The sequence below is a fragment of the Anolis carolinensis genome, chromosome 2 (genome assembly GCF_035594765.1).
Source record: "Anolis carolinensis isolate JA03-04 chromosome 2, rAnoCar3.1.pri, whole genome shotgun sequence".
In the NCBI taxonomy this organism is placed as follows: Eukaryota; Metazoa; Chordata; class Lepidosauria; order Squamata; family Dactyloidae; genus Anolis; species Anolis carolinensis.
In genome coordinates, this window is record NC_085842.1 from 222,468,398 (window position 1) to 222,481,701 (window position 13,304).

The window sequence follows — 13,304 nt, forward strand, 5'->3', positions numbered from 1 at the left end:
AGGTTTCTGTCTGGTATATTCACAGACTATTGTCATTTTGAAGTATAAAACAGTATGGAAGGTTGGAGCAGATCCCTACTAGCATAATACAGCAATCATATTTTGTATAATCATATTCTATGCATGTGCCCATGGCCAAAGAATGTTAATTCCCCCATTTGTACTTCTCACTACATTGTGCCATTTGGGTTGCCAACCTTGGAAGGTCTGGCTGCTAACAATGAAAGTTTTGTGACAGTATTCATTAATGAAATCTAAATCAAAATGTCTTTTGGTCAACAGTGGTGAAAGGGTCTGTTGCATTTCAGTTTACACTACACTTTCTCCTTTGTGGTTTCTTATATACACTATTAGAAAGGATATTTCTAATCGTGTCCCTTAGATATTTGAACATGCTCAAGCTTACTCATTGTGACCAACTATTATTTACTTTTTTCTCGGAATATGCTATTGTATCTGACAGGAGGATAGATTTATTACAAAACAGAAAGCAAATAATACATGTGTACAATAAAGGGAGCCCTTGCAGAAATTGAGTTTTGGCTCTGGTTAGGCTGGTGTAAGGATCTGAGTGTTTGTTGGGAATTGGCCACAGATCAGAGCTGTAGGTTTGTTTGTTTGTTTTTAATTCTGATGCTTCTCAAGTGTACTGAACTCCTTGGCAACCGTCTTGAGACCAACTTGCTGGTGAGTGATAAGGAATAAGGGGATTTATCAATATTTCTGTCTCCTGCATTCAAACTGTTTAAATGTCATTTGCTGATAAATTCTTCAAATAATTTGCTAAAATAAAATCTCCACCATCTGCACCAGTCAGATTCAATAGGTACAATCACTATCAGCATGGTTTTTCCTACCTGCCATTACATATCTATATATCAGGCATGGCAAATTTCAGGCCGCCAGGTGTTTTGGACTTCAACTCCCACAATTCCTAACAGCCTGTAAACTGGCTGGCATTTCTGGGAGTTGAAAGTCCAAAACATCTGGAGGGTCAAAGTTTGCCTATGCCTGCGGTATATAAATCTGGCGCATAAATCTGGGGGCCAGTCCATAGCATTGCTTCTTGCTCCCTCCTTTCTTCTTCCAAAATTAAAAACTTTCCTGTTTAGACAGGCTTTCAATGAAGGAAATTAGACTTGAGTGATATAAAATGCCATAATGTTACTACTGGAACTGAAGTGCACTATAACTTGACATGATGCCACAAAAATGTGACTGTATACTGTAGTTTGGTTTTTAAATAGCTTATTGTATGATGTTTATATATATTATTGATGTATTTGCATTGTTGTTTGTATGATTTTAAGATGTTGTAAGCTGCTTTGTGTCCCGTGAGGGGAAAAAGTGGGGTATAAATAATAATAATAATTATTATTATTATTATTATTATTGTGTATTATTATTGTGTATTATTGTGTGTAGAGTTGTTGTGTGTTTTCCAGTCTGTATGGCCATGTTTCAGAAGCATTCTCTCCTGATGTTTCGCCCACATCTATGGCAGGCATCCTCAGAGGTTGTGAGGTATGGAGAAACTAAGCAAGGGATGTCTGCCATAGATGTGGGCAAAGCATCAGGAAAGACTGCTTCTGAAACATTAATAATAATAATAATAATAATAATAATAATAATAATAATAATAATGGGCTGCCTCCAGATTCAGAGGAGCTGTTCATACTTTCTGCTCCCAAATGGCAGCAGGAGTAGAGTCCTGACTGCCTATTCAGATCAAACATGATTCAGTCACACTTACCTTTTCTATCACTTGTTACTGCATCATTGGAGTCCCCGTTAGTGCAATGAATTAAATCCTTATGCCAGCAGGACTGCTGACTGAAACATTGGCAGTTCAAATCCAGGAAGGTGGGTGAGCTCCCCTCTGACAGCTCCAGCTTCCCATACAGGGGCATGAGAGAAACCTCCCACAGGATGGTAAAACATCTGGCCATTCCCTGGGCAGCATCCTTGCAAACAACCAATTCTCTCACACCAGAAGCAACTAAGTTTCTCAAGTTGCTCCTGACACACACAAAAAGCTGCATCACTAACCATGGAGTTGCAGACAGCCCTTGACCATCACCTGCTCCTTTACTCATATCACAAATGGAACCTGGGAAAAGCGGAGAATACTTATATCTGCAAAAGAATCCAGTTGTGGCCAGGAGTGCTCTGGAACTTGTTGGATACTGCTGCAGTGGCATACAATGGAACAGATAAGTTATCTCCCCTATTCTCTGCACTATGAAGTGAAGGAAACAGGATAATGGCATTGGCCCATGTGAAAAGCTGAACAGATTTAAATTAGACGCTGGTCACTCCAACGGCAAAGTGCATGACTGCTCCAGAGTTTAAGGATAGCTCCAGATAATTTCCCAAATTCTGCTAAAGTGAACTGAAATTGGGTTATCTGATTTTACTCTGTGTTAGGGGCCAAATTTTGCTAAATGTCATGTAAATAGACCTCTAGCACAATTAGGATTGTGTCCCAAAGAGATGCTAATGACAACTCATAGGAAGAATAGTTATATCTCTAGAACAGCATTGGTATTTTAAGGGGATTTTGGAAAGAGGGAATTTTATATCTTTTTACTGAATTTTGCACAATCATTAATTTTGAATAATAATAATAATAATAATAATAATAATAATAATAATAATAATAATTTATTTCTAACCCACCCTATCAGGGCAATTCAGGGTAACTTCCAGACATAAAACATAAATACTGGCAAAAATTCAATGTCATTTCAACAACACAATACATCTATAAAAATAAGTTAAAATAGAATAAATAGAATCTGGCAGTCAACATCATGGAACATACAGTTGAGTAATTAAGTTGTATAAAGTATAAAATATAAAAAATATATAAAATTTAGCTCTTCAATAAATTACAATAACATTGTTAAAAAGAACAATTAAAATAACCAAAGAATACAACAGGAGGAATATAATCAAGTAATATGGTTCATCTATTAATAATAAAGCAAAATATGGCATTCACAGTTTAAAACAGATACTAAATCATTCCAAATAGGCAGTTGGTGTGAAGGTGGGCGCAAGCAATCCCCAAGTTTGTTGACATGTTATATAAAGGAAACTAATTCTGCTTAAATTTTGCACTGCTAACAAGTCCTTTTAGTTTTTTAAAACTTGTGTGTTTTTTAAAGATTTTATATCACTTATGTTTTTTAAATTGTTTTTTAAATTTTTATTGTGAAATTTTTAAATTTATATTGGAGGCAGCCTTGGGTCCCACTCTATGGAAAAGGTAGCGTACAAATGCAATGATGATGATGATGATTGCGCTAATGAGATAATTTTTCCATGAAAGAATTCCAGATTTTGTTCTACCAAGTATCTAAGGATAAATTATCTCCTTTCAGGTTTTTAGCTATTATTTTGTGAGCTTTCACCTCACACACTCACAAATATCCTTGTGTTTTAGATGTTTATTCTGGCAAAAAAAAAAAAAACCAACAAGGAAAGCAGCAAGAGACAGTTAAAATAATGCACTTCTTGCTTTGTGATGGCAGCAATTTGGTCTAGTGCTTGGATAAAAATCTCTGGCTCTTGGACAATCCACCCACATATCTAAATAATAATAAACTTTAAAATAGTATGCCTGCCAGCATGTTGGAGTGATATTTTTTTCCCATTCTAGCGATCTTAACTGGCACAAGGACAACTTCTTTAGCAGAAGCAAAGTGAGAACAATCACTCTCTGAAACATTTCCCAACCCCTTTTAACCCCAAGGCCAAGGCCACAGGCAGTGTTTATCATCATATCATAAATTGTTATTTCTCCTGTAAACAAATCACAGTCCAGTCCCATATCCACAGGAAAAGTATAGTTTCATTTATTTACATCCAATAAAATACCTCTTCTTTACACACTTTCTACATTCTCCAGATACTCTTGGGCCAGAAGTCCTTCATTTCAATGGGGTTCATTATTACCTGTGGTTTTTCATATCCGCACAAATACAGGAAGTTCTCCCCCATGGATACAGAGGTCATACTGTACATGGCTCTACACAAAGTATTTCAAAGCATGATAGTCCAGGAAAAAGGGAAATTCCTGTAAATGAAAGATATTTTGCAAAAGTGGTTACTTATTCCTGTTAAAGCTAAATACTGCCCTTTCTATATTTTCTTGAAAGGTCTTCCTTCTCATTGTGTTGTTTAAAAATAAATTTCATTTAAAACATCCATTCTGGCTACCAGTATTAAAAAAACTCTAAAATCAAAACAGTAGATGGGAACCAACACTCTGAGGGCAGAGGAGCCCCAAGGATGGCTAATGACTGAACAAAGGATGCCCCCCAGGCAAGAGACAAAACCTTTCCAATGCTAATTAGGGTGATTAACTGAAACATTAATGCTGGCTTCCCAGTGACAAAGGACTCTTGCCACACCCTGGACTCTCCACAGATATATATTTTTTCCTTCCTTGCCCAGTTTATCCATGCCTCACAGCCTCTGAGGATGCCTGCCATAGATGTGGGCGAAACGTCAGGAGAGAATACTTCTGGAACATGGCCACACAGCCCTAAAGACATACAACAATCCCATCAATTCTTTCCCATTCTGCATGTTGACCCAACTTCTCTGAAAAGTGAAAATGGGGTGAGATAGAAGGGGACAACTGATGATTGTCTGGGATAATTGTTAACACATTTTCCACATGTCCCTAAGAGGGGGTTCCAGATATTTGCAAGCATTTTTTAGAAGTTACTCCAAATGGCAGTCCACTTTGCAAGGATGAGTTGCACTGAAATTCCAAAGCAATCCATTCAGTTATGGAATCATTTGAATGAGTTGGCTTGGGCTGGATCTTTGCTGTTATATAATCATATAATGCAGTTTGAATCTATCAGAGCTTGGAAGAATCAACATGGGAGGTATAACTCCCAGAATCTCTAAGTCAGCACAGTCAGTTGCAGATTTTAAGGGTGAATCTACATTGGCTGCTTAATCTGCACCATAGTATAAATACTCCAGATTAGTCCTGGAGTTGTCCAAATGCACCGAGTCAAACCTTCTGCATTGCCCCATTGGCACCCACACAGTTCAGCCAGGATGAAACCACAACAGCTGTATTGAACTATCACCTCACCCTTTGTATCATTGTCACCACCTCTTGCTATATGTGAGTGCCTCTGCTGAAATCAGAATGGGGTGTTATAATGGAGGGATGGGAGAATACTTTGGCAAAACAAAATACAAATAGATGCAAGGAGGAGGATTTTTTCAACTTGTCAGAATTGCAGGATTTACTGTTTCTGCTGCCTCCATTTATGTAGTCCAGAGCCTCTTCTTTTATAGTGGGACTTCGAGAGAGAGACAACAATTTGAATGAAGAGAAACAAAAACTGTTTGTTTATTTGTAACTTGCAGGGTAAATGAGCACAATGAATCCCTTCGGGTGAGAAGGGCGGGATATAAATATTGGAAATAAATAAAATAATAAATAAACAACGGTTTCAGTAGTAATATACAGTACAGATGCTTAGCGGTTACAACAATGGCTTATGGTTTTTCTTTTCAAAAGATGTTATTTTTAAAACTGGTTTCTGTGTGTCTCTGTTCCTTTGCAAAGGAAACAATAACAGGACAAGTTTATTTCTAAATCCAATTCTCTCAGGATTTAAATTTCCTAGATGTTACAATATAGTTCTTAGTCTTTGTTTTCTTAAAGACTTTAACTATATTCTCCTTAAAGAGGTATCTTCAAAAACACAGTTCTCAGTTCTAAAACCAGTTCCTCAAACTGGCTTCCAAAACCTAGGCTACCTAACTGAACTCCAAAGCCTGACTAACTGCCTGCACTTTTAAGCCTCACTGGCTAACTGCCTAAGCTAACTGAAAAAGAATGTTCAGCCAACCCTCTAACTGCCAGTTTGGCTCCGCCCATCTCCGGTTGTTCAGCAACTCATTTGCATTCAGCCAATCAGACAGCACCTATGCTAATGGATTCTTGATGGCTCCTCCCCCGGGCTCTGCAGAGCTGTTGCAACTGAAATCTACAAGATGGCCACTTATTAACCTGGCCTACAACTGAGATCTACAAAATGGCTGCACACCAATCCTGCAAGGTGGGCCGCATACCAACTCTATGAGGTAGGCCAGATCCGTTACAGGTGTGTAGGAGCTTGAACAAAGTTCTGTAGCAAACTGAAAGTGGCAACAGAAGTGATACGGGTACAATCCAGCCCTTTTCCTTATACTAGGCAATGAACTCATGGTCTGGTCCATGAGGTCACAAGGAGTCGGAGACAACTGAGTGAATGAACACACACAACACGCAATTAAACTGGTGTCCTATCTGGATAGCAGGTGTCAGAAATGGACCCAACCCCATTGTCCAGACTGTCCTGATGTATTGCACAATCCAGAAGTATGGAGTTTCTAGCAAGCCCCACAGTATCCTCTGACTTTGCTCAAAGTGGGGCAAAGTTGACTTAATCTGAAAAACTCATGATTTCCATAAGAAGTAGGTAAACAACTTGGGAACAGCCAGAAATACATTCAAAGTGAGTCCAGATATTCCTGCCCATCAAGATGAGCCCTTAGGTGTTGTCCAGAAAGTAACATTTCCCATATCTGATCTGGAGTTTAGTGGCATCTCCTTCAGAGACTGAAAATTTTATGAACTGTAAATAAAATGAGATCCTCTGAAAGCTTCTATGTCACTCCTTGGAGAAGCCTCAAGTCCATATTCCAATTAGTTTGTCAACCGCTCTTTGCTTCTTTTAATTTGTACTGCAAAATGGCAATCCAGACACCATGGAGACTGAGAGTGACCACTTTAATGAGCTCCACTGAATAATTTGAAGATAATTAAATTTTAATGATTGATAGTAAATAGGATACAGCTTTCCAGTTACAGATCATATATATATTGTTACATTGTACATCGTCCCAATGAGCACTTTGCTAGTACTAATCCCATCATATCCTTTTTACTCCTACAAATCACTTATTTATGCACATATCTTCAAACTGTATATGGAATACTTTCACAATGGGAATAATAGATTTTTGAAAGACATACACAGACACATCTATCTGTGAAAACAGGAGAAGAATTTTAGAAAGATAAACACTTTCATGCTGAACATCAGTTTAAAATTTCATGGTTGTTGTGAATCTTTGAGAAGAATAATATAACAAAAGCAAAAGGGAAGACAGGAGGAATAAATATTTAAATGTATCTATCTGGTCCTGAAAAATACAGCTGGAAGTTAAATATGGACATACTCTGAAGATCTGGACAGACTTTTCTGACCCAAGACACTACTGTCATCAAGAAGAGGGAACCACCAAAAAGTGGCATAAATATTTATGCCTCCCTCCCCAAGAATACACTTCTGTTTAGCATGAATTCAACATATGAGAAAGCTTCAATGGCAGATTGGTGTTTGCCGCAAGCTATGACTAATTACTTCTTCTAAACATAAATGCAACATATGAAGGTCAAATGCCATCTTTGCCACTCTTTTTAACACATCACTACTACTCATATCTTGACTTCTTTCAGTTTACAAGATAAACAGGATGTGAGACATAAAGAAGAGAGTTTTATATAGATTATTCTATATCCATTATCCTATTGTAATATAACTGTTTTGCAGTAATTCATTGGATTTTTCCCCCTGTATCAGGAGAAAAAAAAATTGAGAAACTGCAAGTCACTTCTGGTGTGAGAGAATTGGACATCTGCAAGGACATTGCCCAGGGGATGCCTGGATGTTTGATGTTTTACCATCCTTGTGGTAACTTCTCTCATGTCCCCACATGAGGAGCTGGAGCTGACAGAGGGAGCTCATCTGCGCTATCCCCAGATCCGAACCAGCAATCTTCAGGTCAGTAATCCTACCTTCAAGTCAGCAGTCCTGCCAGCACAAGGATTTAACCCATTGTGCCACCAGGGGCTCCTAATTCATTGGATGATGTACCAGGAGCATAACAAATTAAACTTCCATGCCAAATGGGTGAACATCAGCTAACTTTGGAACTCCCTCCCCAATGGCATTCAATCAGCTCCTTCCCTTTTAGCCTTCAGGAAGAAAATTAAAACATGGCTTTGGGACCAAGCTTTTAGAGACTCTGCAGTACAATAAATGAACTTTAAATACATGCAATGAATTGTGCCGATATGTGAAGCCACCCTGAGTCTTCCCTAGGCTTGAGAAGGTACAAATATGGTAAATAAATAAATAATAAATAAACTATTGTAGCAGCAGGAGTAGCTATGTTGGGAAAGGAGATTCAGTCTAAACCTAATGATATTTAGTTCCTGGGATACATCCTCAAATATCAGATTCAGCCTTTCTAACATGGGCATTGTCCAGAAGTTTTAAATGACAACTCTTGTAATCCCAAAATAATACTGCCACAGTGAGGGATTGAGGGAGCTGAAATCCAAAATAACTGGAGAGCATCAGGTTGGGGAGGCTAGTACAGATAGTATTAAGGATTGTAGATGATATTACATAGAAGCTCTTACATCCACCTGTGAACCAAAGTCACCCTGCAGGGTAATGATGTGCCACTCAGCTTTGTAGAACAATTAACAGAAAATTAACTGACTTCAAAATGCTCAAACAGAGCAATAATATTTGCAATAATCTCTCTGATTGCTTACAGAAAATAGTAGGAATAAATAGTCCTCTTAAAGTCCATAAAATTGCCTCAGTGCCTCAGAAATAACAGGGCCATAGAGATCCAGCAGCCATTTTCTCTCCTGGCTGTTTCCAGTCAGCATACACACACTCACTCTGAGGAAAAAACCCTGCTCAAACGGTTCCTCGGTAGCATGGAAGAGAAATTGACCAATCAGATTCTTAGCTGTTCGCAGGCTCAGCCAATCAGCTTCTTACACATACTTTTCCAGTTAACCCATTCATAATGGCATATTTACAAACCCCAACAGATAGTGTTAATTTATAACAGTGGTTCTCAGGCTTTGGTCTTCTATATGTTCTAGACAGCACAGCCCTTGATCATCAATTTCTGGGGTTGATATCTCAAACATAAAGTAATGCATGACAGAAAGAGAATGTTTGGGATGTAGGTTAGGTAGAGATAAAGGAGAAATAATTTTTCCTAAAATTGCAAATTTCAGCAGCCAGGTGAGAAGGATTATGTGTATATTTCAAGTACTAGCCGTAAGACTGACCCTTCATCTTTCTCTCCCTCTCACTTTTTAATGTTCCACAGCTTTTTAAATGGCTTTTCTGCACTAACCAAGTGTTTAACCTTGTCATAAATTACAAGTCTCATGGATAAACTCTGGGGAAGACATTTTTATCTCTGTAACTGAAATAGGGAAATTAAACACTGTGCAGAAATTGTGTTTCAGACTTTGCTTCTCACCTGGAAACATTTTTAAGTGTTAAATGATTCATTAAGTTATACAAGATCAAATCAACATGGATAGAAATATAGTTCAGCTGCCTGCTTGTGAGTTTGAGAATTAACTCTCTCTTGATTAGTTCCTTTATTTAATTTTACACTTTCCTGAACACTTAAATGCCAGATAGCTACCTATGAATTCAACAAAATAGGAAGAAGACTTGTCAGTTGCTATTTTTGTCTGCTTTCCATATATAGTGTTCTATTCTAACTACTAATGTGTATGGATAGATCCACTGGATCGGTGCAACCTACAGGAGAGCTATTGAACCATTTTAAATGGTAAGTCAACACATAGGTAAATCTCATTGATTCATTGAGTCTACTAAGAATCGGGATGATTCAGGCTTGTGTAGATAATAAAGGTATGCATTTGCATACAAAGGATTCTTACTCTGGAGATTTTTTCACAGAATGAATGAAGTTTATAGAAATCCAAGTCTATTATTCATTTGTTTGTTTGTTAATGGCACTTCTACCCTGCCTTTCTCAACCCCGAAGGGGACTCAAAGTGGCTTTACAACATAGGCAACAGTTTTTGTGGGTCTTCACTTCCATAGTGTTTTCTCATATTCAATACACCCTCCATTCACATTCTTTTTCTTTGGCTTCAACATAGGAGAATTTGATAAAATACACCATGATTGGTATCCATATGATTTGCAATGGATCACAAAGAATTTCCAATTCCTTCTCCATAGTAACAACCATGAGATCTACTCACACATGTACTTATGTATGTCATCTACCTCTCTTTTCAGATCCTCTGAAGATGCCAGCCATAGATACAGGCAAAATGTCAGGAGAAAATGCTGCTAAAGCACAGCCATACAGCCTGGAAACCACACAATACTCCAGTGATTCCGGCAATGAAAGCCTTTTATGGCCAGAATCAATCAATACATGATTACTCAGAATTAAGTCCCAACTGTTGTCTACCTGAGAAATATTTTTGCGACCCTTTCGGCTGAAAATGTTTTTCATGACACTGGAGATAGGCAGTCCCTGGGTTATGAATAAGACAGGTTCTCTAGGTTTGTTCTTAAGTTGAATTGTATGTAAGTCTGAACAGGTACATTTTTAAGGTATAACTCAAGCCAAAACATTTTTAAAATTTTTGATTAGCATAGAGAAGGTTGCCATGTAATATTTGTTTCGCCTTCTGTGCCCCTGTTCAGAAGATTTCGCCTCACCTTCTGTCCCTGTCATAATTAGATTTTGAAAAATTTGGTTTCTTCTGGAAGCAAGGATTGGTGATAAAGCTTCAGTGGAGATCCCTTTTTTCATGATAACTCTTACAGTAGTGAATTTCCCTCCCTAGGGGTTGATTACCTTCTCTTCCTGTCATCTTACTCCCATTTGTAATTAGGAGTCATATGTAAGTTGGAATGTTTGTAACTCAGGGACTGCCTGTACATAGGTATATGAAATAGACTGAAGATATCTTTTTATCTCCCTGTCAAGAGTCACACCAGAGACATATGAGATTGGGAGGGAGGAGGGTGGCAGTGAGCAATAGATGTAACTACTCACCTGTCTCAGAGGGTTAATTCTCCGTCTCCTGTCCAGATATGCCTTTGGGTCAGTTTTGGCAACTCCTGCCCCCACATGTCAATTTTTAAAATGTTCTCCAGCATGAGCAGGTGACTACAATGCACTTCGCATTCCGTGGAGATAATTTTGCCATGCAATGTGGTTTACACTGGGGGCTCGCTGAAATCCATTAAGGGGCTTATTTTGGACGTTTCCCTTGCTTTGCTTGATGTGCTTTAAATCACACTATGTTGGAATCACAGACGCCTTAAAGGGCCAGACTTAAAAGTGTCCTCAAAACAGAGTCTATTGAAACAAAAGGAAAAGGACACAGGGATACTTAAATGCAGTTCCATTGGTCAAAAACTCAAAAACCCAAACCAGACCTGGCTCAAAAGGGTAAACAGAAATGTAATCCAGATCAACTAAATGCAAAGAGCAACAAGTCAAACAAAGTGCTCTAAGGCAAAACAAAAAGGCACAGTACACAAATGGTTAACAGAGGGAGTTGCAAGAAGAGAAGCGTCGTCAGCCGAAGTCCAAGGTTGAAGCACAAAGAATCCAAAGCAGCGTTGCTCCAATGTCTGCAGAAGCAGCGTCTCCAGCCAAACCAGTTCAGGTCCAAACTGCAGATCCGAACATGAAACAGGCAGCAGCAAGACTACAAGAAACTTTCCCAATACCCAGCACACGAACGCACATCAACACCTTGCCTTCTGCAAAGACCCCTCACCCCTGAACCCACTTTTGTCTACAAACCATAAGAGGATGAACTGACCACCGCCCCATCACCATCTCCCACAGCTGCTCCCAGTTCTTCACGTGAATTCCTTTGACTCTCCCTCCAATTCCTCCATCTCCTGTCAAGACTTAGATCCCCCCAAGAATCAGTTGGATCCCCTGATTGCCAGTCTTCACTCACAGAGAACCCCATAAAGGTACCACTAGTTGTTGGTGCTTCACAAATAACTTGCACTTCTCTTATCTTAGTCCAATCAATGGTGTCTCCTTCTTCTCCTTCATTCATTGACCCATCATCCCCAGAGAATCCCTCAAATGACTCCTCATTTGTAGGTGCTGTAAGTATGTCCCGGATCCTCTTTCTCTGCTGCTCTTCATCAGATTCCTGCTTCCGAATAAGCCTTTTTTCCCTTCTGGCACCCATACAGAGCCAGTACAACAATGAGGCAAATTAAGCGGTCGCTTCGGGCGCAAAACATACGGGGACACAGTCGAGACTGCTTTTTCTGTTGATTTGTTGTAAAACATGATGTTTTGGTGCTTAATTTGTAAAATCTTAATGCAATTTGATGTTTAATAGGCTTTTCCTTAATCCCTCCTAATTATCCAACATTTTCGCTTATCCAACGCTTTTATTTTTCAGTGATTGGTTTGGGGAGGCGCGCCAAAATTCTGTTTGCTTACACTTGAAAAATACCTAGGGCCGGCTCTGCACCCATACTACTGTTTGTAACGTTACTCACAGGCTCTACTACAACACAGTGCAGTGTGCTTTAGCAACGTGCATTTTGTAGCTGTTGCAGTTTTAATCTAGCTAGCTTCAAACTGGATTATATGTTCAATGTAGATGTGCCTGTAGTCTGGCAGCCATGTATTAGCTGTATCAGATACCAGAAAAGTCATTCCCACTTTTTTTTTTTTTTTTTTTTTGGTATTAACAAGATAACCACATTCTCTACTTAATTGACTGGCTCACCAATTATGACTAGTGTGAGCTGCATTTAGATTGGTGAGTCCTGAGATTTAACATGTGCCTTAAGGTAGCAAGGGGGAAAGCAATCTTAATCTTGCATAAATCAAAACTGCCCTGATATGAAATACTGCAACTTTATAAGTGCCTAATGTAAATGTTTGCTTCACTTCTAAAATGAAATATGGGTTATTAGCATAGCTCTTTGTGCCACTCTTATATGAGCTACACTCATCGACTTGACACATTTAGTAGGTTAAAGGTTGGTTTCTGCCAAATGGATTGAGCTTCATGATTTTTTTAAGGTCTGGAATCAAATCAGTTGTTATTTTAGGATGAATCTAATTTGCACTGACATATTAGTGCATATTAAGTGAAGAGTGCAGGGAGGCAGTAGCAAAGCATTGGCTATGTTCCTGTAGCTGAATGCACAGTCACCAACCATCTCTAGGAATATCCAGGCCTTCTAAAGAATGAGATCATTGCCATTTATCAAGCTATAATTGCTTCTCCATCTTTCTACTACTGTCCCCTGCCTGCCATTAGTCATAAATGTTTATGAGTTGGGGCTGAGATAGGTAGACACTGGTTGATGGCAGGGAAAAGCATGTGATCATTGCATGAACTCAATAAAATCAGC

At 38.7% G+C, this 13,304-nt stretch overlaps 1 long non-coding RNA gene across 1 annotated transcript; it reads left to right on the forward strand.

Annotated features, from left to right (window-relative positions):
* Positions 1-5,806: 5,806 nt before the first annotated feature.
* On the forward strand, positions 5,807-10,813 carry LOC134296555 (uncharacterized). The gene is made up of 3 exons (XR_010003349.1): positions 5,807-6,098; positions 7,668-7,868; positions 10,182-10,813. It is a non-coding gene; the product is annotated as an uncharacterized LOC134296555 (long non-coding RNA).
* Positions 10,814-13,304: the final 2,491 nt, after the last annotated feature.